The following is a 27069-nucleotide window of genomic DNA, read 5'->3' on the forward strand; positions in this document are numbered from 1 at the left end:
GGATTAGATAAGCATACTTGCTCTCTGTATAGACATTTATTCTTTTTCCCTTTCCCAGTTCTCAGGCTCGGGTAAGTGCCACTAGTTCTGCTAACTGGGCGCTGGTCCCTGGGGAAAGAGGCTTACTTTCAAGTATGGTTACATCACTAACTATGGCATAATCTGCCCTTTGTATCCCATCCTCCACAAATGAACTTCCATCGGTATATAGGTCAAGGTCAGGATTCGCTATAGTCAAGGTCAGGATTTGCTAAGTGTACTTCTAAGAGATCATCTCGGGCGGCATAAGTCTGGACTATAATTTGTTGGCAGTCATGCTCGATTGGTTGCCCATCCTCTGGGAGAAAAGTGGCAGAGTTGAGGGCCATGCATGTACGGATTTGAATCACTGGTCCCTCAAGGAGTAGCGCCTGGTATCTAAGTAGGCAGTTGTCTGATAGCCATAAACTTCCTTTGGCACCTAGCATGCCATTTACATTGTGAGTAGTCCAGACAGTGAGATCCTTTCCTTGTATTATTTTGATAGCCTCTGACACTAAGGCAGCCACCGCCACAACTACCCTTAAACAGTGAGGCCAGCCTTTTGCTACTACATCAATTTCCTTACTTAGGTATGCCACTGGTAGTGGGGTTGTCCCATGAGTCTGAATAAGGACTCCGAGAGCTATCCCCCGAGAGCTATCCCTGCTCTCTCTCTCTGACGTATAAAGAGAAGTTTTGTCCTGTGGGAAGGTTTAAAGCTGGAGCTTATACTAGGGCCTGCTTTAAGGTTTTGAAGGCTGTTTCTGCCTTCTAGTAGAATACTCATCCTACTAGATGAGTATTTGCCCTCTGGGTCTCCTTGATTATAGTATAGAGGGGCCTGGCTGTCTTGCTGTATCCAGGGATCCACAGTCGGCAAAAGTTGATGATTCCAAGGAACCCCTGCAATTGTTTTAATGTCTTAGGGAAAGGATAAACCAGTATAGGCTGTTTTCATTCCTTGCTGAGTGCCCTGATTCCTCTGGCTAAGATTAGGCCTAGATATTTGACCTGCTGTAGGCAAAGCTGGGCCTTCGACCTAGATGCCTTGTACCCTTGATTAGCTAGAAAGTTCAAGAGATCTAGAGTAGCCTGCTGGCATGAGGCTTCTGAACTGGTAGCCAAAAGTAAATCATCCACATACTGAAGGACCAGAATACCTGGACTTGAGAAGTGGCCTAGATCTTGGGCCAGTGCCTGACCAAACAGGTGAGGGCTATCCCTAAACCCTTGGGGCAAGACTGTCCACATAAGTTGGGATGTGTGGTCTGTGGGATCCTCAAAGGCAAAGAGAAACTGGGAGTCATAGTGCAGGGGAATACAGAAGAAGGCATCCTTAGGTCCAGAACAGTGAACCATTCTGCTTCCTCTGGTATTTGAGAGAGCAGGGTATAGGGGTTGGGTACAACTGGATATGGAGGAATTATTGCCTCATTGATGGGTCTAAGATCTTGCACTAGCCTCCACTGACCGTTTGGTTTTTGTACTCCTAGAATTCAGGTGTTGCAGGGACTGCTACATTTCCTTACTAAGCCTGGAGCTTTTAAATGTTTAACAATACCCTGTAATCCTTTATGAGCTTCAGGCCTTAAGGGATATTGCCTTTGATAAGTAAAAGTGGTGGGGTCTTTTAGCCTGATTTGGATTAGTCGGGCATTGTTTGCCCTTCCAAATTGTCCTTCTGATACCCAGACTTCAGAGTTGATTCCCTCCTCAAGTAGAGGACAACAAATGGACAACTTGTTCCCCATAGTCACGTAGATAATAGCTCCAGCTTTGGCTAATATATCTCTCCCTAATAAGGGTGTGGGACTTTCAGACACAATAAGAAAGGCATGTGGAAAGAGCAAAGTCTCCCAATTACAACTGAGGAGGTGGGAGAAATTCCTGGTTACAAGGAATCCCAGGATTCCTTGGATGGTAATGGACCTTGAGGACAGTCGTCCAGGACAGGAGATTAATACTGAGAAGGCCACGCCAGTGTCCAGGAGGAAGTCAATTTCCTGGCCCTCAATGGTCAAACATACCTGGGGCTCAGTGAGGGTGATGATATGAGATGGCACTTGCCCCAGGCACCCTCAGTCCTGTTGTTGGATCATCTGCTTGAGGGCTTCTGACCCAGAGAATCTTTGTCCTCTGAGGCAGTGCACCTTCCAGTGATTGCCTCGGCATAGCGGACATGGACGAGGGGGTGACTTGTTTCCCGTTGGACAATCTTTTTTAAAGTGTCCTTGTAAACCACACTGATAGCAACCCCTACCGGGTGATTGGCCTGCTCCATTTTCTGTTCTCTCTGAACCACCAAGGTTTGTCTGATGGCCATGACTAAGGCTGCAGCCTTTCTCTGATCTTGCTTTTCCTTTTGGGCCTGTTCCTCTTGGTTCCTACTATAGAACACCAAGGTTGCCAGGTTTAATAATGCCTCCAGATTTTGTTCAGGGCCCAGGGCTTCCTTCTGGAGCTTTCTCCTGATATCTGCGGCTGATTGGGTAATAAACTTATCTCTTGGAATCAATTGACCCTCAAGTGATTTGGGTGACAGGGGAGAATATTTTCTTAAGGCCTCCCGTAGCCACTCGAGGAAGGCAGAAGGATTTTCTTCCTTTCCCTGAGTAATGGTGGACGTCATTGAATAATTCATGGGCTTTTTCCTCATTCTCCTTAGTCCTTCTAGAACACAAGTCAACAGATGTTTGTGACTCCAGTCCTCATGATCTGAGGCGAGGTCCCAGTGGGGATCCATATTGGGGACGGCTTGCTGACTGGTAGGGAATTTGTCCCTTTCTTCAGCTGTCATTCTATCATTTACTTGACTAAGATACCAGGTATCTCCAAACCCTCAGGCTGCAGCTAAAGCCACATTCTTTTCATTAAAGGCCAGGGTTTGATCTAACAATAGCATGACATTTCTCCAAGTGAGATCAAAGGTTTGCCCTAGACCCTGTAGGACATCTGTGTACCTATCAGGATCATCTGAAAACTTCCCCAGGTCTGCCTTGATCTGCTTTAAATCAGAGAAGGAGAAGGGGACATGTCCCCAGGTTGGGCTAAATTCCCCTCCCCCTACAGCTTGAAGGAGACATAACCGATAGCCTGGGGTTTTTGTGGTGCTTTGGAGATTTCTTTGCTTATTTCCTTCTGGGCAGGGGAGATTACAGGAGGCTTATCATTAATAGGAAGGGGAGCTATAGGGAGGCTACGATATGGGAGTAAGCTGAGAGGTCCTCCTGTGGGATGTAAATTGTAAGCTTTGCATAGTTGTGTATTCTTCCTCAATGAAAAGAAAGCTTGGACATAAGGTATTTCACTCTGTTTGCCTTCCTTCTTACAGAAAAGGTCAAGTTGCAGGATAGTATTGTAATTTATACTTCCTTCAGGTGGCCATTTTTCCCCATCAGAGACATAATATCGGGGCCAGGCCATAACGCAGAAAAAAATGAGCCACCTCTTTTTCAGGATTTGCAAGTCAAATTGGTCCCAATGGCTTAGGATGCATTTCGAGGGTGAGCCTGTTGATGCCTAAGTGTTTCCCATCTGAAAGACAAAACCACCAGTGGTTTTGGTTTGTTTTGTTTCTTCCCCTGTCCAAGAACTCGAAAGGGTGCCTGGACCCTGCTGATCAGAATAATTGCACTCACCGACCAGCAGCAGAATCAACACCTGCCCAAGAACCCGCAACAGTCCCTGGACCCTGCTGATCAGAATAGTTGCACTCACTGATGCAGCAGCAGAAACACTAGTTTTCCTCCCAGACCACAAGGAGTACCGAGGAAGGTCGGATTCAGTAGCCCCTACCGACGCATTCTTGAAAACCTGCACCCTTGCCTGTCCTCCTGGACCACGAAAAGGACCAAGAAAAATTGGATTTAGTGACCCTTACCGATGCATTCTCAAAAATCTGTTAGAGTCCTAAGCCTTCTGTTAGTATTGGGACCTTACCCATGTCCTATAAAGATGTTATGCCCCAAAAATGAAGTGGAGGGCCATGCCCTGAGGGAGGGAAGCGATCTCCAGGGTTGGAAGAGTGACACCTTTTGTCCTCACTTATATGAATAGGAAGGATATCATTTCTGAGGTTCCCCATATCCTAGCTTTAGGAATAGCTTTTGTTAGGCCTGCTTGTCTGAGGAGGGATCCTAAAATTCCAAATAGTCCCCCCTACGATGGGGCTTTGGGCAAAAATTATGTCTTTCTGATTGGTGAGCCCGGGTGCCTAAAGAAGGGAATAGAGTCCTGCAGTTTATACTAGAAATCATTCTTATAGGAGAAACTAGAAAAACACCAGAGACAGGGAGTGGTTTTTAGAAGTGGGGCTAGCCTCGGAGAAGAGAGGCAAGAGGAAGTTTGTCTGGCAGGCATTAGGACCCAGGGGACAAGGGTCAGGATAGATAGCATAAATGGGTGAGTCTTGTTTGGGCGACATGCCTTTGAGAGTTCCATTCATGGCTGCAGGGTCAACCAACTTGTTGTTGGGACCCCGGAGCTGCATAGCTTTCCTCTCTATTGACCCTCAGCTCAGCCCAGAAGTACAGGAAAAGCAGAAGCTGGTTCCAGGCAAACCAACGCTCCCAACTCTGAAGAGTCAGGGGTTGTTGGAGAGCCCTTTCCCAAAAAGCCTGACGCCCATGTCTTTAGTCCGGTGGCCGCACTAGTCGCTTTTAAACGGCCGACAGGTGCCCGGTATTTAGCCCCCAAATTCTAAGGAAAAATAGGACAGAATAGCAAGCAAAAGGGGTCTGATGGTACTCACTGCTTGGTGATAGGCGATAGTCTCCCTGCTTGGCGATAGGCGATAGTCCCATCTGGGTCGCCAAAATGTGTCTGGAATTGGTGGGTTCTTGGTCTTGTTGACTTCAAGAATGAAGCCACAGACCCTTGTGGTGACTGTTACAGTTCTTAAAGATGGTGTGCCTGGAGTTTGTTCCTTCAGATGTTCAGATGTGTCCAGAGTTTCTTCCTTCTGGTGGGTTCGCAGTCTTGCTGACTTCAGGAGTGAAGCCACACAGCTTCACAGTGAGTGTTACAGTTCTTAAATGTGGCACATCCAGAGTTGTTTGTTCCTCCCGGTGGGTTCATGGTCTTGCTGGCTTCAGGAGTGAAACTGCAGACCTTCGTGGTGAGTGTTAACAGCTCATAGAGGTTGCACATCTGGAGTTGTTCATTCCTCCTGGTGGGCTCGTGGTCTTGCTGGCTTCAGGAGTGAAACTGCAGACCTTCTTGGTGAGTGTTATAGCTCATAAAGGTAGTGTGGACCCAAAGAGTGAGCAGCAGCAAGATTTACTGCGAAGAGTGAAAGAACAAAGCTTCCACAGTGTGGAAGGGGACCCAAGCGGGTTGTCGCTGCTGGCTCAGATGGCCTGCTTTTATTCCCTTATTTGGCCCCACCCACATCCTGCTGATTGGTCTGTTTTACAGACTGCTGATTGGTGCGTTTACAATCCTTTAGCTAGACACAGAGTGCTGATTGGTGCATTTACAATCCTTTAGCTAGACACAAAAGTTCTCCATGTCCCTACCCGATTAGCTAGACACAGAGTGCTGATTGGTGCATTTACAATCTTTTAACTAGACAGAAAAGTTCTCCAAGTCCCCACCTGACCCAGAAGCCCAGCCAGCTTCACCTCTCACAAGGTCTTATTTCTTCTATTCTAATCGTATTTTGTTTTGTTTTGATTTTTGAGACAGAGTGTTGTTCTGTCACCCAGGCTGGAGTGTAGTGGCACCATCTCGGCTCACTACAACCTCTGCCCCCCAGGTTCAAGTGATTCTCCTGCCTCAGTCTCCCAAGTAGTTGGCATTACAGGTGCCCACCACCATTCCAAGATAATTTTTTGTGTGTGTTTTTAGTAGAGACGGGGTTTCACCATGTTGGCCAGACTGGTCTCAAACTCCTGGCCTCAAGTGATCTGCCTGCCTCAGCCTCCCAAAGTGCTGGGATTGCAGGCATGAGCTACCATGCCTGGCCTCTAATTGTATTTTTTTTTTTTTTTTTTTTTTTTTTTTTTGAGACGGAGTCTCGCTCTGTCGCCTGGGCTGGAGTGCAGTGGCCTGATCTCAGCTCACTGCAAGCTCCGCCTCCCGGGTTTACGCCATTCTCCTGCCTCAGCCTCCCGAGTAGCTGGGACTACAGGCGCCGGCCACCTCGCCCGGCTAGTTTTTTGTATTTTTTAGTAGAGACGGGGTTTCACAGTGTTAGCCAGGATGGTCTCGATCTCCTGACCTCGTGATCCGCCCGTCTCGGCCTCCCAAAGTGCTGGGATTACAGGCTTGAGCCACCGCGCCCGGCTAATTGTATTTTTGTATTCATTAACCAACCCCACTTTATCTCTTCCTCCCTACTATCCTTCCCACCTTCTCAAAAACACCGTTCCATTCACCACCTTTCTGATAACAATTTTTTTAACTCCACATGAGTGAGAATATGTGACATTTATCTTTCTGTGTTTGCCTTATCTAACTTAACGATGACCTCCAGTTCCATCCATATTGTTGCAAATGACAGAATTTCATTCTTTTTTAATGGCAGAATAATATTCCACTGTGTACATATACTACTTTTTTGTTTTTTTTTTTTTTTTTTTTGAGACAGTCTCGCTCTGTCACCCAGACTGGAGTGCAGTGGCACAATCTCGGCTCACTGCAACCTCCACCTCCTGGATTCAAGCTATTCTCCTGCCTTAGCCTCCCGAGTAGCTGGGATTACATGCGCAAGCCACCACACCTGGCTAATTTTTAAATTTTTAGTAGAGACAGAGTTTCACTATATTGGCCAGGCTGGTCTCGAACTCCTGACCTCGTGATCCACCCGCCTCGGCCTCATAAAGTGCTGAGATTACAGGCATTAGCCACCGCTCCTGGCCCATATACCACATTTTAAAAATCCATTCATTTGTTGATGGACACTTAGGTTGATTTCATATCTTGGTTATTGTGAATGGAGCTGCAATAAACATGAGAGTTTTTTGATATGCTGAATTCCTTTCTTTTGGATATATATCTATCACTGAGATTGCTGGATCATATGGTAGTTCTATTTTTTTTTTTTTTGAGGAATCTCTATATTGTTTTCCATAGTGACTGTACTAATTTATATTCCCATTAACAGTATATAAGCATCCCCCTCTCTCTGCATCCTTACCAGCATTTGCTATCTTTTAAAATTTCTTTTCCTTCTTCCCAAACATTACTGCTGATATTTTCTGTCTTTTTGATAATAGCCATTTTAACTGGAGATTAGATGAAATCTCACTGTGGTTTTGATTTGTATTTCCCTGATGATTAGTGATATTGACCATTTATTCATATGCCTGTTGAACCTTTGTATGCCTTCTTTTGAGAAATGCCTGTTCGTTTTTAAATTGGATATTTTTTAACTAGTGAGTTGAGTTCCTTACATATTCTGGTTATTAATCCCTTGTCAGTTGACTAGTGTGTAGTGTGTATTTTTTCCCATTCTGTAGGTTATCTCTTCACTTTATGGATTGTTTCCTTTGCTGTGCAGATTTTTGCCTTAATATGATCCCATGTGTCCATTTTTGCTTTGGTTGCCTGTGCTTTTGAGGTCTTACTCAAGAAATCTTTGCCCAGACCAACATCCTCAAGCATTTCCACAATGTTTTCTTCTAGTGGTTTCATAGTTTAAGTTCTTACACTTAAATTTTCAATCCATTTTGATTTGATTTTTGCATATGGTGAGAAATGGGGGTATGGTTTAATTCTTATTCATATGGATATCCAGCTTTTCCAGCACCATTTATTTATTTATTTATTTATTTATTTTTTTTGAGATGGAGTCTCACTCTGTCACCCAGGCTGGAGTGCAGAGGTGCAATCTCGGCTCACTGCAAGCTCTGCCTTCTGGGTTCATGCTATTCTCCTGTCTCCTTCCGAGTAGCTGGGACTACAGGCATCTGCCAGCATGCCTGGCTAGTTTTTTGTATTTTTAGTAGAGACAGGGTTTCACTGCGACCTCAATCTCCTGATGTTGTGATCCGCCTGCCTCGGCTTCCCAAAGTGCTGGGATTACAAGTGTAAGCCACCATGCCCGGCCTCCAGAACCATTTATTAAAGAAATTGTACTTCCCCTAGCATATTTTCTTGGTACCTTTGTCAATAATGAGTTGACTGTAAATGTGTAGATTTGATTCTGGGTTTTCTATTCTGTTCCACTGGTCTATGTATCTGTTTTTATGCTAGTGCCATGCTGTTTGGGTTACTATCGCTTTGTAGTATAATTTGAAATCAGGCATGTGATGCCTACAGTTTTTTTCTGCTTGATCAGGATAGCTTTGGAATTTTAGAACTTTCAAAAATATTTTTGTGAAGAATGTCATTGGTATTATCTTGTTTGTTTTGTTTTGCTTTTGAGACAAGTTCTCCCTCTGTCACCCAGACTGGAGTACAGTGGTGTGATCACAGCTCACTGAAGCATCTACCTCCTGGGCCCAATTAATCCTCCTGCCTCAGCCTCCTGAGTAGCTGGGATTACAGGTGTGCACCACTACTCCTGGCTAATTTTTTTATTTTTTGAAGAGACAGAGTCTTACTGTGTGCCTAAGCTGACTCAAACTCCTGGGCTCAAGTGATCCTCCCACCTTGGCCTCTCAAAGTGCTGGAATTATACACATGAGGGATACACAGCACCTGGCCTTCATTGGTATGTAGATAAGGACTGCATTGAATCTGTAAATCACTTTAAGTAGTATGGACATTTTAACAATATTGATTCTTCCAATCTATGAACATGAGATGGCTTTCCATTTTTTGGTAACCTCTTCAATTTCTTGAATCAATGTTTTATAGTTTTCATTGTAGAGGTCTTTCACTTCTTTGGTTGTTTATTCCTAAGTTTTTTGTTTTTCCTGTAGCTATTGTAAATGAGATTGCTTTGTTTTCTTTCTCAAATGGTTCACTGTTGAAATACAGAAAAGCTATAATACTAATTTTTGTATGTTGATTTTGTATCCTGCTACTTAATTTGTTTATCAGTTCCAATAGTGTTTTGGTGGAATCTTTAGGCTTTTCTAAACATAAGATCATATTGTCTGCAACCAAGGACAGTTTGGACAGTTTCCTTTCCATTTCGGATGCCCTTTGTTTCTTTCTTTTGCATAGTTGCTCTGGCTAGGACTTGTAGTACTGATGATAGCAGTGGCCCATCTGGCCTGTCTGCTGCCATCATTCCAGCTGCACATTGCACAGAGCCGGCAGGAGCCAGCAACAAATGGGAGCCCTACCCCTTCCAAGTTGGTGGAGTGGGAGCTCTCCAGGCGCAGCCACTGCTGCCCAAGTTGTGGCTGCAGACTCAGGCCTCTCACTCCACAGAGCAGGCAGGAGGTCTGCCCTCACGGGTGCAGCTACAGCTGTCCAAGTCGTGGTTACTGACCTGGGCCTCCCTGTGCTCTTGGGTGGTCCAGGAGCAGGCAGGAGCCCCACCCATCTGGGTGCAGCTGCAGTCACCCAAGCCACAGCTGCAGAGCCAGGCATCTCTGCACTCTTGGCAGCCTGGGAAGATACCTCCCACTCCCCCACCAGGCTCAGAGAAGTCTGCTCCCACTGCTTGGCCTCTCCCTGCACCCAGCACCCACTCCAATCTTGGAGTAAGGTTGGGGCTGGGCCCAGGCAGTGTCGCAACCCAGCCGGGTGTGCACACATTTGGGGCAGTGTTGACATGACAGTCCCCTGCTGCCTTGGGCCCCTCTGGATTTGGGGCACCAACGAGAATGGGAGGGAAGCTAAGGAGGGGCTGAGGGCAGCTTGGTGTTGGCCTGCAGGTATCCCTTGGCATGATAACCTGGATGCCATGGACAGCAGTGGGAGGCAGACAGGCTCCTGGGTGGAAGGGAGGGCCTGAAGGCTGGGAGCCTGCCTGCCAGTCCTGCAGACTAGAGTGGGAAATAGTGGTGCCTTTTCCCAGCCCACCCTTGGCTTCCCATGGACCAATCGGTGTGCATTCCTCCCTTTTGAGACCCATTTCAGCCAGAAAAGCCCCCAGTTCAGCCAGAGCTGAGCAGATTTTGGGACAACCAGCTGCAGAGAGGAGCTACCCACTCCAGGGCCTCCTCTGAGCCATTTTGTCACTCAGTAAAGGTCCTCTTCACCTTGCTCACCCTCCATTTGCCTGCACATCTCATTCTTCCTGCACGCAGGTCAAGAACTCAGGACCTACCAAATGGTGGGACTAAAAGAGGTGTAACACAAACAGGGCTGAAACGCTCCTTGCTCACCACATTGAGGATGAAGAGAAAGAAAGAAGAACTGTGGCCCTTTAGGGAGCCCAGACCTGGGAACTCCCTGAGCCAGTGCTATGGCTCTGTCTTTGGGGCCCTGTGACTCCTGGAGTCTCCAAGCTTCTGGGAGCCACCACATTCCCCAGTGGCAGGCGTGGAAGCTGCTTGCAATGTGCATGGTCCAGTTGCAACCTCACAGAGTCAGCACCCACATCAGTACCTGGAGCTGCCTGCCCTATGACAGCAGCTGACATGCCTGACTGTGCGCAGTGGCCAGACCCCCATGCTTGCTCACTCACACACCTGCTGCCACTCCATGCCTGGCTTGCCCTTGGCAGGCGTGGGATCCAGGCCCTTAGTGTGGGCTGAGCACAGCCTGCCAGGCTGAGTGGGCAGAATAAGACCAGCAGGCCTGAGCAAAACTCAGGCAAAGGTGCCACCAGTCACAGAGGTTCCCAGCCAGAAAAGCAACACCCCAAGGATCCTGCAACAGTACTAGGTTGAATAAAAGTGGTGACAGCAGTCGTCCTTGTCTTGTCCCAGATGTTAGACGAAAGGCTTTCAGTTTTTCCCCATTTAGCATGCTGTTAGCTGTGGGGACCTTATTCATTTTATGATGAACCACAGTGACTGATTTGTTTGAATGGTAACTTAATCTTGTATTCCTGGAATAAACCCAATTTGGTCATGGAGTATTAGTTTTTTGTATATTGCTAGTTTGGGTATGCTAATATTTTGGTTAAGATTTTACATTTATATTAATTTAAAAATTTGACATGTAACTTTTCTCTTGTAGTGGTCTCTCTCTTTTTTAAAGAGACAGGTTTTGCTGTGTCACCCAGGCTGGACTATAGTGGCTTAGTGGCTTGACTATAGCTCTCTGCAACCTTGAACTCCTGAACTTAAGCAATCCTCCTGCCTCTGCCTCCCAGGTACCTAGGACTACAGGAGCATGCCACCATGCCTGGCTAGATTTTTATTTAATGTTTTATAGAGACAGGGTCTCACTGTTGTTGCCCAGGCTGATCTCAAACTCCTGATCTCAAATGATCCTCCCAGTTTGGCCTTCCTCAAATGATCCTCCCACTTCGGCCTCTCAAAGTACCAGAATTATAGGTATGAGCCACAGTGCCCAACTTCTCTTGTAATGTTCTTATTATGGTTTGATACAAAAGTCATGTTAGTGTCATAAAATGAGTTGGAAATTCTATCTTATTTTAGTTCTCAAGAAGAGTTTGAATAAAATTGGTATTTTTTTCTCTTTGAATGTTTAGATCAATCCACTGGTGAACAACATCCAAGGCTATCACTTTCTTGGTGTAGAAGTTTTTGTTGTTGTTGTTTGCTTGCTTGCTTGTTTGTTTTTTGAGACAGAGTCTCGCTCTGTCACCCAGACTGGAGTGCAGTGGCATCGTCTCGGCTCATTGCAACCTCCGCCACCCGGGTTCAAGCGATTCTCCTGCTTTAGCCTCCCTAGTAGCTGGGACTACAGATGTGTGCCACCAGGCCTGGCTTAATTTTTGTATTTTTAGTGGAGATAGGACTTCACCAGAATGGCCAGGCTGGCATCGAACTCCTGACCTCCAATGATCTGTCCACCTCGGCCCCCCAAAGTGCTGGGATTATAGGTGTGAGCCACCATGCCCGGCCTAGAAGTTTTAAGTTATTGATTCAGGCCAGGTGCAGTGGCTCATGCCTATAATCCAAACACTTTGGGAGGTCGATGAAGGAGGATTGCTTGCGCCTGGGAGTTTGCTTGAGCTCAGGAGTTCAAGACGAACCTGGACAACATGGTGAAACCCTATCTCTACAAAAAAAAAAAAATACAAATATTAGCTGAGTATGGTGACACACACCTGTAGTCCCAGCTACTTGGGAGGCTGAGGTGGGAGAATCACTTGAGCCTGGCAGGTTGAGGTTGCAGTGAGCTGAGATCACACCACTGCGGTCCAGTCTAGGTAACAGAGTGAGATCCTGTCAAAAAAAATTTTTTTAATTTGAAAAATGAATTACTGATTTTATTTCTTTCAGATAAGGATTGTTCAGATTTTCTCTTTTTACTTATGTCAGTTTAGGTAGTTTGCATTTTTCCAGGTATTCTTTCATTTCATCTAAATTTTCAGGTTCTCTAAAAAGATACTCAAAATATTCTCTTATTATCTTTGTTATATCTACATAGTGACTTTTTAATTTTCTATTACTGATTTCCATTTTATTTCCACTGTGTTGAGAACATATTTTGTACGATTTCTGTCCTTTGTAATGTATTTAAACTTGCTGTACGGCTCAGTGCATGTTCTATTTTGGTTCTATACACACTTTAAAGAATATATATTCTGCAGTTGGTGAGCAGTGTTCAATTAACTCAGTAAGGTCAAGTTTGCAAATTATGTTAAGTCTTTTACAGCATTAAATATTTTTGTCTCTTTATTACTGTGGGAGGAACATTAAAATGTCACATTTTAAAAAGTGGAATTGTCTATTTTTCTTGTAGTTCTGTTCATTTTTGCTTTATATATTTTGAGACCATGTTATTAGCTACAAATACATTTGGAACTGTTATATCTTGCTGTTGAGCTGATTTTTTTTTTATTTTTTATTTTTTTTTTGAGATGAAGTCTCACTCTGCTGCCCAGGCAGGAGTGCAGTGGCACAATCTCTGCTCACTGTAACCTCCGCCTCCCGGGTTCAAGCAATTCTCCTGCCTCAGCCTCCCAAGTAGCCAGGATTACAAGCACGTGCCACCACACCCGGCTAATTTTTGTATTTTTCTGTGGATATGGGTTTTCACCATGTTGGCCAGCCTGGGCTTGAACTCCTGACCTGAAGTGGTCCGGCTGCCTTGGCCCCTCAAAGTGCTGGGATTACAGGCATGAGCCACCATGCCCAGCTGTGATTTTTTATTGTTATGCAGAATCCTCTTTATCTATAGTAATGCTTCTTTCCTCAAAGTTTACTTTGTCTGATATTGGTTCATCAGCTTTCTTTTGGTTTGTCTTTTTAGGTCATATCTTTTTCTATTCTTTTACCTAAAATTATCTAAATCTCATAGTTAAGGGGTATATTTTATAAGCAGCATAGAATTGGATTTTGTTATCCAATCTGTGGTAGTCATAATAATGCCCCCCTCCAAGATGTATTAGTCTAAGTTCTGCAAAGAAACAGAAGAATATATACATACATATTATAAGGAATTGGCTTATATGATTATGGAGGCTGGCAAGTTCTGAATCTGCAGAACTGATGTCCTCGTTTGAGTCTGAAGTCCAGAAGCTGCTGTAGAAGCAGCAAGAGCCGATGTTCCAGTTTGAAGGCCATTTATCAGGAGAATTATCTTTTACTTGAGGGAGGATCAGCCTTTTATTTCATTCAGGCCTTCAACTAATTGTATAAGGTATGTCCACATTTCAGAAGGCAATTTGTTTTACTCAGTCTAATGACCGAAATGTTCATCTCATCCAGAACACCCTCACAGAAACACCTAGAGTGATGTCTGACCAAGTATATGGGTACCTCATGGCCTAGTCAAATTGATACATAAAAGTAACCATCACAGATATCTATGTTCTATCCCTGGAAACTGTGAATATGTTATCTAATCTGGCAAAAGGGACTACACAGATGTGATGAGGGACCTTGAGATAGGGAGATTATGCTGGATTATCTGAGTGTCCTTACAAGTGAAAGAGGGAGGCAGACAGTCAGAGCCAGGGAGAGATTTAAAGATGCTACACTGCTGACTTTGAAGATGGAAAGATCTGTGAGGCAAGGAATGAAGATGGTCTCTAGAAGCTGGAAGAGGCAGGGAATAGATTCTCCCCTAGAGGCTCCAGAAAGAATATAGCCCTCCCAACATCTTGATTTTAGCCTATGAAATCTATTTTGGACTTCTGACCTCCAGAACTGTAAGATAATAAATTTGTGTTGTTTTAAGCCACTAAATTTGTGATAATTTGTTATAGTAGCAATAGGAAAGTAATGCACAATCTGACAATGTTTAATTGTAACCCATTTATATTAATGTAATTATTTATTTGAACTTAAATATATCATCTTAGTATTTGTTTTTATTTGTCCCACTTGTTTTATGTTTCATTTCCTTTCCTTTTTTGCATATTTTGGACTAATTAATTTTTAATTTTATTTACCCTATTAGTTTATTAGTTATATACAATTTTTTTTTTTTAAACTGGTTGCCCTGAAGGCCAGGTGCAGTGGCTCATGCCCAGCACTTTGGGAGGCTGAAGCAGATGGATCACTTGAGCTCAGGAGCTCGAGACCAGCCTGGCCAACATAGTAAAACCCCATCTCTACAAAAAATACAAAAAATCAGTCAGGCATGGTGGCATGAACCTGTAGTGCCATTTACTCAGGAGGCTGAGGTGGTAGGATCACTCAAGCCTGGGAGGCAAAGGGTGCAGTGAGCTAAGATTGCACCACTGCACTCCAGTCTGGGTGACAAAGTGAGACCCCATCTCAAAAAAAAAAAAAAAGGACGTGATCCTTTAAAATGGGTGCCCTGGAAATTACATCATGAATCAAATAGAAACTTTTACTACTTCCCAGGCAATGCAAGGACCTTAAAACCCTTTAAGTTCAATTACCACCCAACAGACACACACACACACATGCGTGTGCACACACATTCTCTTTGTGTTCTCATTGCCATATATTTTTATTTTATTTTATTTTATTTTATTTTATTTTATTTTATTTATTTATTTTGAGACAGAAGCTCATTTTGTCACCCAGGCTGGAGTGCAGTGGCAGCGATCTTGGGTCACTGCCACCTCCGCTTTCCAGGTTCAAGCAATTCTCCTGCCTCAGCCTCTTGAGTAGCTGGGACTACAGGCCTGTGCCACCATGCCCAGCTAATTTTTGTATTTTTAGTGGAGACAGGGTTTCACCATGTTGGCCAGGCTGGTCTCGAACTCCTGACCTCAGATGATCTACCCACCTTGGTCTCCCAAAGTGCTGGGATTACAGACGTGAGCCACCGTGCCCAGTCTCATTGCCATATATTTTCATTTTGTATATATTTTAAGTTCTACAAAATGTTGTTATTATTGTTGTCAGTGCTGTTGTTTTATACAATCATCATTAATTAAGATTTACCCACTTTTGTTAACTTAATGTTGTTCTATATTTCTTTTTTCAGTTTTGTGCTTCCATTGAGATCATTTTCTTTCTGCCTAAAAAATACCATTTAGCATGTCTTTTAATATGGGTCTATGGGTGACACATTTTTCTCAGGTATTATTTGTCTGAAATCATCTTTATTTCCATGTTCACTTCTGAAAAAATGTTTTTGCTGAATGTAGAATCCTAACTTAGTTATTTTCTTTCATTTTGAATATATCATTCCATTGTTTTCTGACTTATGTTGTTTCCTTTGAGAAATTAGCAGTCAGTCTTACTTTTTGATCTTTTGCAAGTAAACTGGCTTTTTTCTTGTGCTACTTCTAAGATTTTTCTCTAAGTCTTTAGCTTTTTATAGATTTACAGTCATATGCCTAGGTGTACATTTATCCTGCTTGGGCTTTGTGGCATTTCTTGAATCTGTAACCAGATAAAGATATCAAGTATATAAAGCTTTGGTACATTCTAAGTAATTGTCTTCTCAAATATTGCTTGTGTCCCATTTTCTCTCTCTTATCCTTCTAAGATTATAGCTGCTTACTATGTCCTATATGACTTTTACATTCTTTTCTGTATTTTTCATCATTTTGTAATTCCATGTTTAAGTCTGTGTATTTTCTTCTGAATTTTCTTTCATTTCACCAATTTTGCTTTAAGCTGAGTCTAATTTATTATTAAACTCTCCTAATAGATTATTCTTTAAATTTTTATTTGTAAATAATTTCAAAACTTAAAGGAAAGTTGCAAGACTAGTAAGAAAAATTGCACAAACTCCCATACACCCAATCTCTGATTGTTAATACTTTGTCTCATTTGCTTTATTATTTTGTGCCTGTGTGTTCACTCTCTTTCTCTTTCTTCAAATGTGCACACACATGCATGCACACACACACAATTTTTTTTACACATACAATCTGAGAGTAAATTTCATACATATACATTATGACCCTTTTCTACAAAATATTTCATTGTGAATTTCCAAAGAATAAGAATATTATTGCAAGTAACCATGATAGAGTTGTCACCTCTATAAACTTATTTAGTATATTTTAATATTGATGCAATACATTAGCTACTGTCTATTTTACAATTTTAACAATTAACCCAATATTGTCTTATATAGTATTTATTTTCCTTCACTACAGTCTCCTTTAATCTGGAGCAGTTCCTCAGCTATTCTTTGTCTTTTATGACATTGACATTTTTGAGGAAAAAAACAATTCTTCTTTTGTGTGATAGAATTCTTTTTTTTTTTTTTTTTTTTTTTTTTTGACAGAGTCTTGCTCTGTCGCCCAGGCCAGAGTGCAGTGGTGCAATCTCAACTCAACTTGCAGAGGCGCAAGCTCCGCCTCCCGGGTTCACACCATTCTCCTGCCTCAGCCTCCTGAGTAGCTGGGACTACAGGCACCTGCCACCATGCCCGGCTAATTTTTTGTATTTTTAGTAGAGAGGGAGTTTCACCATGTTAGCCAGGATGGTCTCGATCTGCTGACCTCGTGATCCACCTGCCTCGGCCTCCCAAAGTGTTGGGATTATAGGCATGAGCCACTGCGCCCAGCAATAGCATTCTTTTAATTTTGAGTTTATCTGATGTTTTCCCACCTGCCCTTATTAATTTTGATCACTCCATTGAGATATTTCCATACTTTACCCTTATAACTAATAAGCAATCTGTAGGGGAAATAGTGTAAGCAGATGCATATATCTTGCATCTATTGATGATTCTTACTTGAATCAGTTCTTACTATGATGGTTGCAAAATTAAGGTTTTCCAACTCCAGCACTGCTTTTGAGTGAGTGTAGGACTTACCAGTCAGCACTTGACATACTACTATAAGCAAGAATCCTACTAGAATGTTTATCCCCTCCAAAGCCCACTTTAAACTTAGTTGCCATTGTAACAGTGTCAAGAGGTGAGACCTTTAAGAGGTGATTAGGCCATGAGGGCTCCACCCTTGTGAATAGACTAATGCTGCTATCATTATTGCAAGGTGGGTTCACCCTTCTTGCTCCTTCTCCTCCATGATTTCTTTATCCTTCTGCCATGTGATGCCTTCTACCATGTTATGACATAGCAAAAAGTCCCTCACCAGATGCCAGCCCTTCTATCTTGGACTTACCAGCCTCCAGAACTGTGAACCGATAACTTTCTTTTCATTATAAATTACCCAGTCTGTGGTATTCTTTTATAACAGCACAAAACAGTCTAAGACAGAAAGTTGATGCCAGAGAGTGGAGTGTTGCTATAACCAACACCTGAAAAATGTGAAAGTGGCTTTGGAATTGAGTCATAGGTAGAGACTGGGACAGTTTTGAAGTGAATACTGAAAAAGTCTGTATTGCCATGAACAGAACATTAAGGGCAATTCTGCTGAGGGTTCAGAAAAAGAGGATAGCTATAGAGAAAGTCTGAAACTTCTTAGCAATTACCCAAGTGGTTTTGATCAGAATGTTGTTAGACATATGGACAGCAACAGCAATTCTGATGAGGCTGAGGCAGGAGAATCACTTGAACCTGGGAGGTGGAGGTTGCAGTGAGCAGAGGTTGCAGTGAGCAACCTCCAGCCTGGGCGACAAGAGCGAAACTCCATCTCAAAAAAATAAAAAGATTTTCTCTGTCTTCATACATGTCTGCTTCCCCTTTGACCTTCTCTATCAAGTTATGACACAGCACAAAAATCCTTGCCAGAAGTCAGGGCCATGTCCTTGAACTTCCCTGCCTGCAGAACTATGAGCTAAACAAACATCTTTTCTTACATGAAAACAAAATTTTTAAGTAAAATAAAAATAAATAAACGTATTTTCTTTATAAATTACTCAGTCTTGGATATTCTGCTATAGCAATACTGAAAGGACTAAGATGGGTAGTTTTGCTTGTTCTAGAACTTAATATAAATGGAAACACACATTATGTATTATTGTGATCTGTCTCATTTCACTCAACATAATGCTTTTGAAATTCATCCATGTTGTTACTTATATCAGTAGTTCATTCTTATCAGTTATAATATTTCATTGTATACCACCATCTATTTATCCATTTTCCTATTGATAATCATTTAGATTGTTTCCAGTTTTGAGCTATTATGAACAGTGTTTCTGTGAATATTATTGTTCAAGTATTTTTGTGGACATGCATTTTGTTTCTCTTGGGTAAATATGTAGGAATGAAATTGCTGACCATAGGATAGGTGTATATTTAACTGTATAAGAAACTGCCATTCAAGACCAGCCTGGGCAACATAGCAAGATCCCATCTCTATAAAAAGAAAAAATAGCCAGATAAGGTGATGTGCACCTGTAGGCCTAGCTACTCAGGTGGCTGAGGTGAGAGGATCAGTTGAGCCAGGAGATTAAGGTTACAGTGAGCTATGATCATGCTACTGTACTCCAGCCTGGGTGACAGAGCAAGAGCCTGTCTCCAAACAAAACACACCAGAAAGCCCTGCCAGTTCTCTAAAGTATTTGTACCATTTTATGTTCCTATGAGAGTTCCGGTTGCTTTACATCTTTGCCAATATTTGGTATTGTTTGCCTTTTATATTTTAGCCAGCCTAGTGGTATCATATTGAGGTTTTAATTTGCATTTGTCTTATGACAAAGAAGACTGGCATTTTTTTTTCATGTCCTTATTGACCATTTGTTTATGTTTTGTGAAGTGTCCAAGACTTCTGCTCATTTTTCAGCTGGCCCATTTATGTTTTATTATTGACTTGTTGTTTATATGCTCTATGCTCTTTTGCCAGATACATATATTAGAGGAACTTTCTCCTATTTCTTTTTTTTTTTAGATTTCACTACGTAAAATTTATATATATAAAAAAGTATAACACTGGAGCCTAAAACCATTCTCTTTTGTAGAATACATATTGGCATTGAAACAGTTTAAACAAATGAAATGGCTATCTATAAAAACTTGGTTTTGTTTGTTGTATTCCCCGCATACTTTATGTGTCTTCACACATAAAGAAAATTTTCAAACATTTTATATTCAGCAATTTTTTAAAAAGTACAGTTTTCCACTGCTGTGGTCTTTATAAAGGACTTTACTTAAATTTTCAAATAAAAAAGAATTAAGGTTCTAGGATAACTCTGTGTCTTTTAAGAGCATCTTTATACAGAACAATTTGGACTGGCATGCAGGCAGCTTCTTTTGTCGTTTCATACCTGTATTAGGAAAATTACACCCATTTTACAGAAAAATCCCAAAACATATACCGCAATAAGCTCAAAACAATGTGAAAAAGACCAGTGTGAATGGCACACAAAAATTGCTTCTTTATAAATTAACTGGAATTCCTCATCATGAAGTAGACACAGGGAAATCCAGTCCTTAGGGCCTTGCTCTCTGGAAGAACACCTTTAAGTAATTTTTTTTTTTTTTTTTTTTTTTTTTTGAGACAGAGTCTCACTCTGTTACCCACGCTGGAGTACAGTGGTGCAACCTCGGCTCACTGCAAGCTCTGCCCCCTGGGCTCATGCCATTCTCCTGCCTTAGCCTCCCAAGTACCTGGGGACTATAGGCGCCCACAACCACACCCGGCTAATTTTTTGTGTATTTAATAGAGATGGGGTTTCACCATGTTAGCCAGGATGGTCTTGATCTCCTGACCTCGTGATCCACCTGCCTCGGCCTCCCAAAGTGCTGGGATTACAGGCGTGAGCCACCATGCCCGGCCTTAAGTAATTTTTAAAAACTTCAGCATCAGACTGCTGAAGTGCTTGACAAAACTCCTGAATTATTTCTGGAACCACTTGCAAGGAGGGCAGGTATTCTTGTTGAAGATACTGAACACATTCTGGGCCTCGTTTGAGATGAATTGTTTTCAGTGTCACTGCACACTCAGATAAAGCCAATACTGTTTGTGCATCTGCCAGGTCAAAGTTTTGTTTTAAAGGTGCTAGGACACATGCAGGGACAATGTGCTTATAAACGAAATCAGCAAATCCCACTGGTCCATCTTTACCTCCCCAGAGTTCTCCCAACTTTGAGAGGACGATAAAACATGTTTTCTGTGCAGTTGGATCTGGATATTCAACTGCTCCTTGGATAACAGTAACCAGCACTTTTTCTACATTCTCTGCACCTTGATTTACTATAACTTCGCCCATCCCACTGCCTGGGACTGTTCGCAGGAAAGCAAAGTAACTCCTCTGCAACATCTGCTTCTCTAAAGCAGCAGACTGGTCATTTTCTTCCGCTGGCCGGAGCAGCACTTCAAAAACTGCATGAAGCAGGGGCATGAACATCTGTCATAAAAACGGGGATACCTGTATCTTGAATTTGTCCGTAATCTGGTTGATAAGAGGAATGAATTCCTGGAGGTCTTCTGCTTTACAATCTTTGAGCATATGTTCTGAAGCAGATGGGATGAAAGGAAGAACTTCTTCCTCCGGGCAAATAATCATTCGATGAAGGAAAGTATGTACTCCACTTCTGAGAATACCCTTGTGTAAGGGACAACTGAGGGCTGGCAAGAATGTCTGTAAACAGTTCAGATAAACTTTGGAATGGCCACATTGTTTCACAGTCTGCTTGTTGCTGAAAGCTTTACTGGTTCGACTTGCAAATCCAACAGCATGGTTGAGACAGTCTGCTAGAGAGGCTTGCCTTTCTTCATCTTGTGCCAGCATCAACTTTTCTAACAGAATTTTAAACTTTTCCATTAGTGGAGTCAACAGATTACTCATTAAGGCTTGTTTCCATTCTGCTGGGTATCACTATCAAAAATCAGCATTCCAGCTGTCTCATAAATAAAAAGTTGATCATCGCTGCTCAGTAAGGAGTGGTGGCCATTCCCAGGCGGAGGAAGCTCTAGTAAATCTTGTATTCTATTCAAAATATCCTCAATGAAGGGATTCATTTGCTTATTGAGAGATCTGACAAATCTAGAAAACAGGTAAACCGTTCTGCTCCGAACTTTTGCACTGGAATGCCGCAGACCTCTGTGCTCTAAGAAAGCCATTAGTACACATGGAATGTGCTGAGGTTCAACCTGAAAAACTTTCATATCTAACAACAGTTTCGAAGAACTCCAAAGTCACAGATGTATGCTGATAGGAACTGACTCCTGATGTTACCAGAGTTCACGTCGTATCCTGCAAAGCACTAGCTTTTGAAACATCACCTGCGAAGTGAGCACCATGAGATACTGGAAGAGCTTCTGCCAATATATACAGTAATCTTATTGCTACTCAACTTCCATAAACCATGTAGTCTGCCAATTCTGCGGTGTAGAACTAAAAACTCTGTGAACAGAGGCCAGTGGTAACTGGTGAAACTGAAGCAAGCCTGTCCAACAGTAACTTCCGTTGTTTTCTGTAGTCTACAAACATGGCTTCATCTTCACCCTCATTTTCAAAGTTATATTCTTCACCGTAAGTCAACTTTTTTCATAACGGCCAACATGATTGCCTCTACATTAGCTTTTTGCTGATCCCAGAGCACTGTAAGCTGTTTCAAAATATGAAGATAATCGTAACAAAATCCAATAATATTAGAAGAAATATCATCATCCTCATGAATTAGTAGCTGCAACATCAGTGCCACTTTTGTTTCAATAGCTTGTAGTGCCTCTTGAGCATTCTTAATATCCCCATTCTTAACTAATTTACTCCAACTAACTATCAATGACTGTCCCATTCCATTTACCAGCTTAGAAAATCTGGCCAGGAAGTCAACATCTTCCTGGTCAATGCTGAAAAACCCAGCAGACTGTAATACTTGATACAAAGATTCTACTAGTTTCATTTTATCAATAGGGTCCATTCCTTTATTTACAACTTCAAATAAACAGTCATATGCTTCTTCCCATAGAACTTCTATTGACATCTGACCTAGCCGCATATTTATAAACCTATCATTGGCTATAAGGGATAAGTCTATCCAAGAGACATAAGTCCCCACTACTTCAAGGCACTGATACGACACTTCAGAATTAGTATACTGATAATTCTGTAATATTTGATACCATGATTCCACCAGATTTGGAATGCACTGTTCCCTCATGGTATCTTTTATGAGAGTATTCCTAGGAGCCTCCTCTGATGTACGCAAGCACCACATCACGATCCAACAACTCTGAATCAATAGCCATGAGGATTCGCAGGTACAGATCTACTCCCCTTGGATTTAGATCCACTACTGAGAAAATGTAAAAAAAAAAAAAAAAAAAAAAAAAAAAAACTTGGGCCACTTAGTGAGATATTCTGTTAACAAAAAGCAAGGCGAAGACTTGGGCGGCTTTATTTCGTATGAAGGTCTTCTCTGGTTGGGGATTCAGCTTCTGAACTTACAGCCGTGATATGAGCGTCTCCCTAATTAGTTGTTGTTGAACAGTGGTTAGTTCTGAATATTTCTATTTAACTTGATGTTCCAGTACTTGAAAGCAGAAAAACTTCACATGATCATCACTATACGTACTCTGGGCTAGAGCTTCAGCACACACCTGCCAGGCATCTGGGGAAATCTTTAACTGCTCAAAATAGGCCAGGGCCCTTTTCTAAAGTCTGAATCAGCATTTGGATTTAGCCCTAATAGAGCCTGTTCATCCATCCTTGCTGCTATACTTGGAGTTCTGATCCCACAGAGGAATTCATAAACATCTTCCTTATCACTCCATCTCGCCTCCCAGCCTGCAGTCCAGATGGTTAGCCAGCGGAGCGGCACACAGAGAGCAGGGAGAGCGGCCCTCGTCCTTGTCACCGCAGTCCTCGCCACGGCCGCAGCGCCAACGCCAGAGACGGAGCTGGACGGGACTGCGGGCCCCTCGTCGCTCCGCGTCCCCTGGCACCTTCTCTTGCGTGACACCGGGCAGGCAGGCAGGCAGGCAGGGAGGCAAACAAGCAAGCAAGCGGGCGGGGTCGGCGCCCCAGGAAGGAAAAGAGCGCAAGAGCTGCTAACACCGCCGCGGTCGCCGCTGAGTCAGCGCGAAGCGCGCTCTCCAGGCCGGTGCAGCGCCAGCAGGCGCGGGGGCCAGCAGTCTCATGGAGAGTGCCGGCGTTAGCCCGCGGGCTGGGGCCGTCTCCTGTCTATTTCTTACTTATTCCTTTCAAAATGGTGTCTTATGATAAGCAAAAAAATTAATTTTCTTGAAATCCAATATTTTATTTTTACTTTTATGGTTAGTACATTTTATGTTCTACCTATGAAAGTTCCGTCTACTCCATAGTCACAAAGATATACTTCTAGAAGTTTTATGGTTCTAGTTTTTAATGTAGGTCTACGATCCATCTTGAATTAATTTTTTGTATGGAATGCCATAGGAGTCAGAGTTGTCTTTCCATAGAGATACCCAGTTGTTTTACACATCTGTTAAATAGGCGTTCCTTTGCCTCATTGAATTGATTTGATGCCTTGGTTGGTCCTCAGTTGACTATATATGTGTAGATCTATTTTTGGACTTGATCCTGTTCCATTAATCTGTATCTATCTACTCTAGCTTTATGGCAAATCTTGAACTTGTGAGTATAAATATTCTAAATTTGTTCTTTTTTCAATATTGTTTTGATTATTCTAGGTCCTTTGCATTTCCATATAAATTTTAGAACCATGTTGTCAATTTCTTCAAAAAAGCCTGTTGAGCTCTAGCCTGTTGAAGTTCTATATGATGTTATCTCTCTCCAGAAGGGTTTACTTTTGTTTCTGTCAAGCGAACAGGCTAGAGGCTGAAACTTTCATCTAACAAGTGTCTGAGGAAGTCAAAGCTGGGCTTTATGAGAGCTGGTCTATTCCGAGTTTGCCCTTATCCCTAGAGTGGAGGCTTCATGGTCCCAGCTGAAACCCTGGAGAGGCTGGGCACGGTGGCTCACGCCAGTAATCCCAACAATTTGAGAGGCCGAGGCAGGTGGATCATTTGAACCCAGGAGTTCAAGACCAGCCTGGGCAATATGGCGAAACCCCATCTCTACAAAAAAAATACAAAAATTAGCTGGGCGTGGTGGTGGGCGCCTGTAGTCCCAGATACTCGGGAGGCTGAGGCAGGAGAATCGCTTGAACCTGGGATGCACAAAGTGGCATCACCCATTTATCATTTTTTATTACTGAGCAATAGCAGCATGCAGGTCTTATAGCTGGATACTTCTGGGGAGCACTCCTCCTATTTGCTTTTAGATACTGATAGTGGAATCTGTTCACCGTAGCTTAATCCCAGGAATTTTTCACAGTGCTGCATTTAACAGGGGGAATCAGGCTGCTGGAGATGGCAGTAGCAAGGGGAAAGGAGCATGTGTTCTTTTCGGCAATTTTTTTTTTTTTTTTTTTTGAGACGGAGTCTTGCTCTGTCACCCAGGCTGGAGTGCAGTGGCACAATGTCTGCTCACTGCAAGCTCCACCCCCCGGGTTCATGCCATTCTCCTGCCTAAGCCTCCAGAGTAGATGGGACTACAGGTGCCCGCCACCTCTCCTGGCTAATTTTTTTGTATTTTTAGTAGAGACGGGGTTTCACCGTGTTCACCAGGATGGTCTCGATCTCCTGACCTCGTGATCCTCCCGCTCCGGCCTCCCACAGTGCTGGGATTACAGCCGTGAGCCACCGCACCCGGCCCCTTTTCAGCAATTTTAACCCTCTGAAGTTTCTCAACCTAAATGTGAGAATAGCTGGAGACCTATGGCTCTTATATACAGATGAACACTATGGGCAGTTATATAGACTTCCAAACATGTACACATTACATATTCAAATGTATATAAATATAGACTCAAAGCTCCTGGGAAACAGGTAGTATAAGAAAAGGAAGCCTAACCTTAGGCTAAACTAGACAATGTCATGTAATACACTCTATACTGTGTGGAAAGAGGTGATCCAAGTGATCCTCTTGAGGAAGGAGAGAATCAAGGAGTAAAAACTAACTTTTGTGGATGTTTGTTATGTGCCAAGTGTGGTGCTTAAACACCTTTTCTCTCTTTACACATTCAATCATCATAATGATCCTATAGAACAGGTATTGTTATCCCCATCTTTAATTTAATATCCCAAAAGGCCATACCCAAGGCCAGGAGCTAGTGTATTTGCAAAGCCAAGATTCATATCTAATTCTGCCTGGCTCCAAAACTTATTCTCTGAAAGTAGGAAAGAGAGGCAGAAGTTCTTATTTAAACAAACTCTTTTATAGAATTTCCAAGCAAAATATAATTAATAAATTTGCTTACTGTTTCTCTCTCACAGTGGTCAACAGCATTAATCTCAGTGAATAACACTGTATAAGCACTAACTAGAATAAAAGTGCTCAGTTACTAGGTTTTGATGGGCAAGTGTAAGGTTGCTTGTGGGTGGTGAGAGGAACAGAGCACAGAAATGTTAACATTCACAAACTTTCTGAACACCTGAGCACTGAGCTGGGAACCCAGAATATAAAGATAAAAAACACAAAACATGAGCCGGGAGTGGTGGCTCATGCCTGCAATCCCAGCACTTTGGGAGGCCAAGGCAGGCGGATCTCAAGGTCAGCAGATCGAGACCATCCTGGCTAACATGGTGAAACCTCATCTCTACTAAAAATACAAAAAAATTAGCTGGGTGTGGTGGTGGGCGCCTGTAGTCTCAGCTACTTGGGAGGCTGAGGCAGGAGAATGGGGTGAACCTGGGAGGTGGAGCTTGCAGTGAGCCGAGATCACAGTACTGCACTCCAGCCTGGGTGACAGAGTGAGACTCTGTCTCAAAAAAAAAAAAAAAAAAAGATTACAAAACATGATCATTATCTTCCAAAGTTTACAGTCTAGTTACTTCAGAGATGGTTTATGTGCCATCTACACGTATAGAATTGACATACCTATAAAAGGAACAGATTTTAAAAAAAAACTAGTAAGCCTGGACCTTCTCTCATGAAACTCAAAGTCTAAGGGGGAATCAGACTAATAAATGGGCATTTTCAATACAAGAGATTAAGTTAATAGTAAGCACAGGGGCCGGGTGCAGTGGCACACGCCTGTAATCCCAACACTTTGGGAGGCTGAGGCAGGCAGGACCAGCCTGGGCAACATGACAAAACCCTGTCTCTACAAAAAATACAAAAATTAGCCAGGTGTGGTGGCATGCACCTTTAGTCCCAGCTACTCGGGAGGCTGAGGCGGGAGGATCACTTGAACCCAGGAGGCAGAGGTTGCAGTGTGCCGAGATCATGCCACTGCACTCCAGCCTGGATGACAGGGCGAGATCCTCTCTCAAAAAACAAAAAAAGTAAGCACAAGGTGTCATGAGACCATGGAGAGTGAGCATTTAACTCAACACAAGGAATCAGGGAAGCAGGAAGCAATTACTTCTGAACTGACGTAGGGAGGCAGAATGAATTCATTTCACATGCTTAGCACGGAACACTGACAGTATATGTGTTCTAAACAGAATAATACAGATTATATGGTACCATAGAAAGTCAGTGACTCATGATTGATGTATTTCCTGAATAACTAAAGAGTGTTTGCTATCAGACTATTAATCTTCCTTTCTCTTCCCTATGCTTTTGTCGCTCCAAAAGCCCATTGTGGGAATTTTTTTCTTCCTTTCTTTCTTCTTTCCTTCTTTTTTTTTTTTTTTTTTTTCAGTGAAGGAGGATGTCATAAGAGCTGGAGAAACTGAGGAGGTCTTCAAGCAGAATGTGGGACTTGAAGAGTATGTGGAATATAAAAAGAGGATGTTGAAAGGGAAATAAATGTCAGGGCCGGGCGCGATGGCTCACGCCTGTA

At 42.8% G+C, this 27069-nt stretch overlaps 1 protein-coding gene and 1 pseudogene across 1 annotated transcript in view; one reads left to right on the plus strand and one right to left on the minus strand.

Moving 5' to 3' along the window:
- The window catches only part of LOC104659364, a 39018-nt pseudogene extending 16074 nt beyond the window's left edge, over positions 1–22944 (minus strand).
- Positions 1–27069, plus strand: part of ASIP (agouti signaling protein) — a 159566-nt gene that overhangs the window by 84788 nt on the left and 47709 nt on the right. The gene's annotated exons all lie outside the window — the stretch shown is intronic.

Source organism: Rhinopithecus roxellana, chromosome 13 (genome assembly GCF_007565055.1).
Source record: "Rhinopithecus roxellana isolate Shanxi Qingling chromosome 13, ASM756505v1, whole genome shotgun sequence".
NCBI classification, from domain to species: domain Eukaryota; kingdom Metazoa; phylum Chordata; class Mammalia; order Primates; family Cercopithecidae; genus Rhinopithecus; species Rhinopithecus roxellana.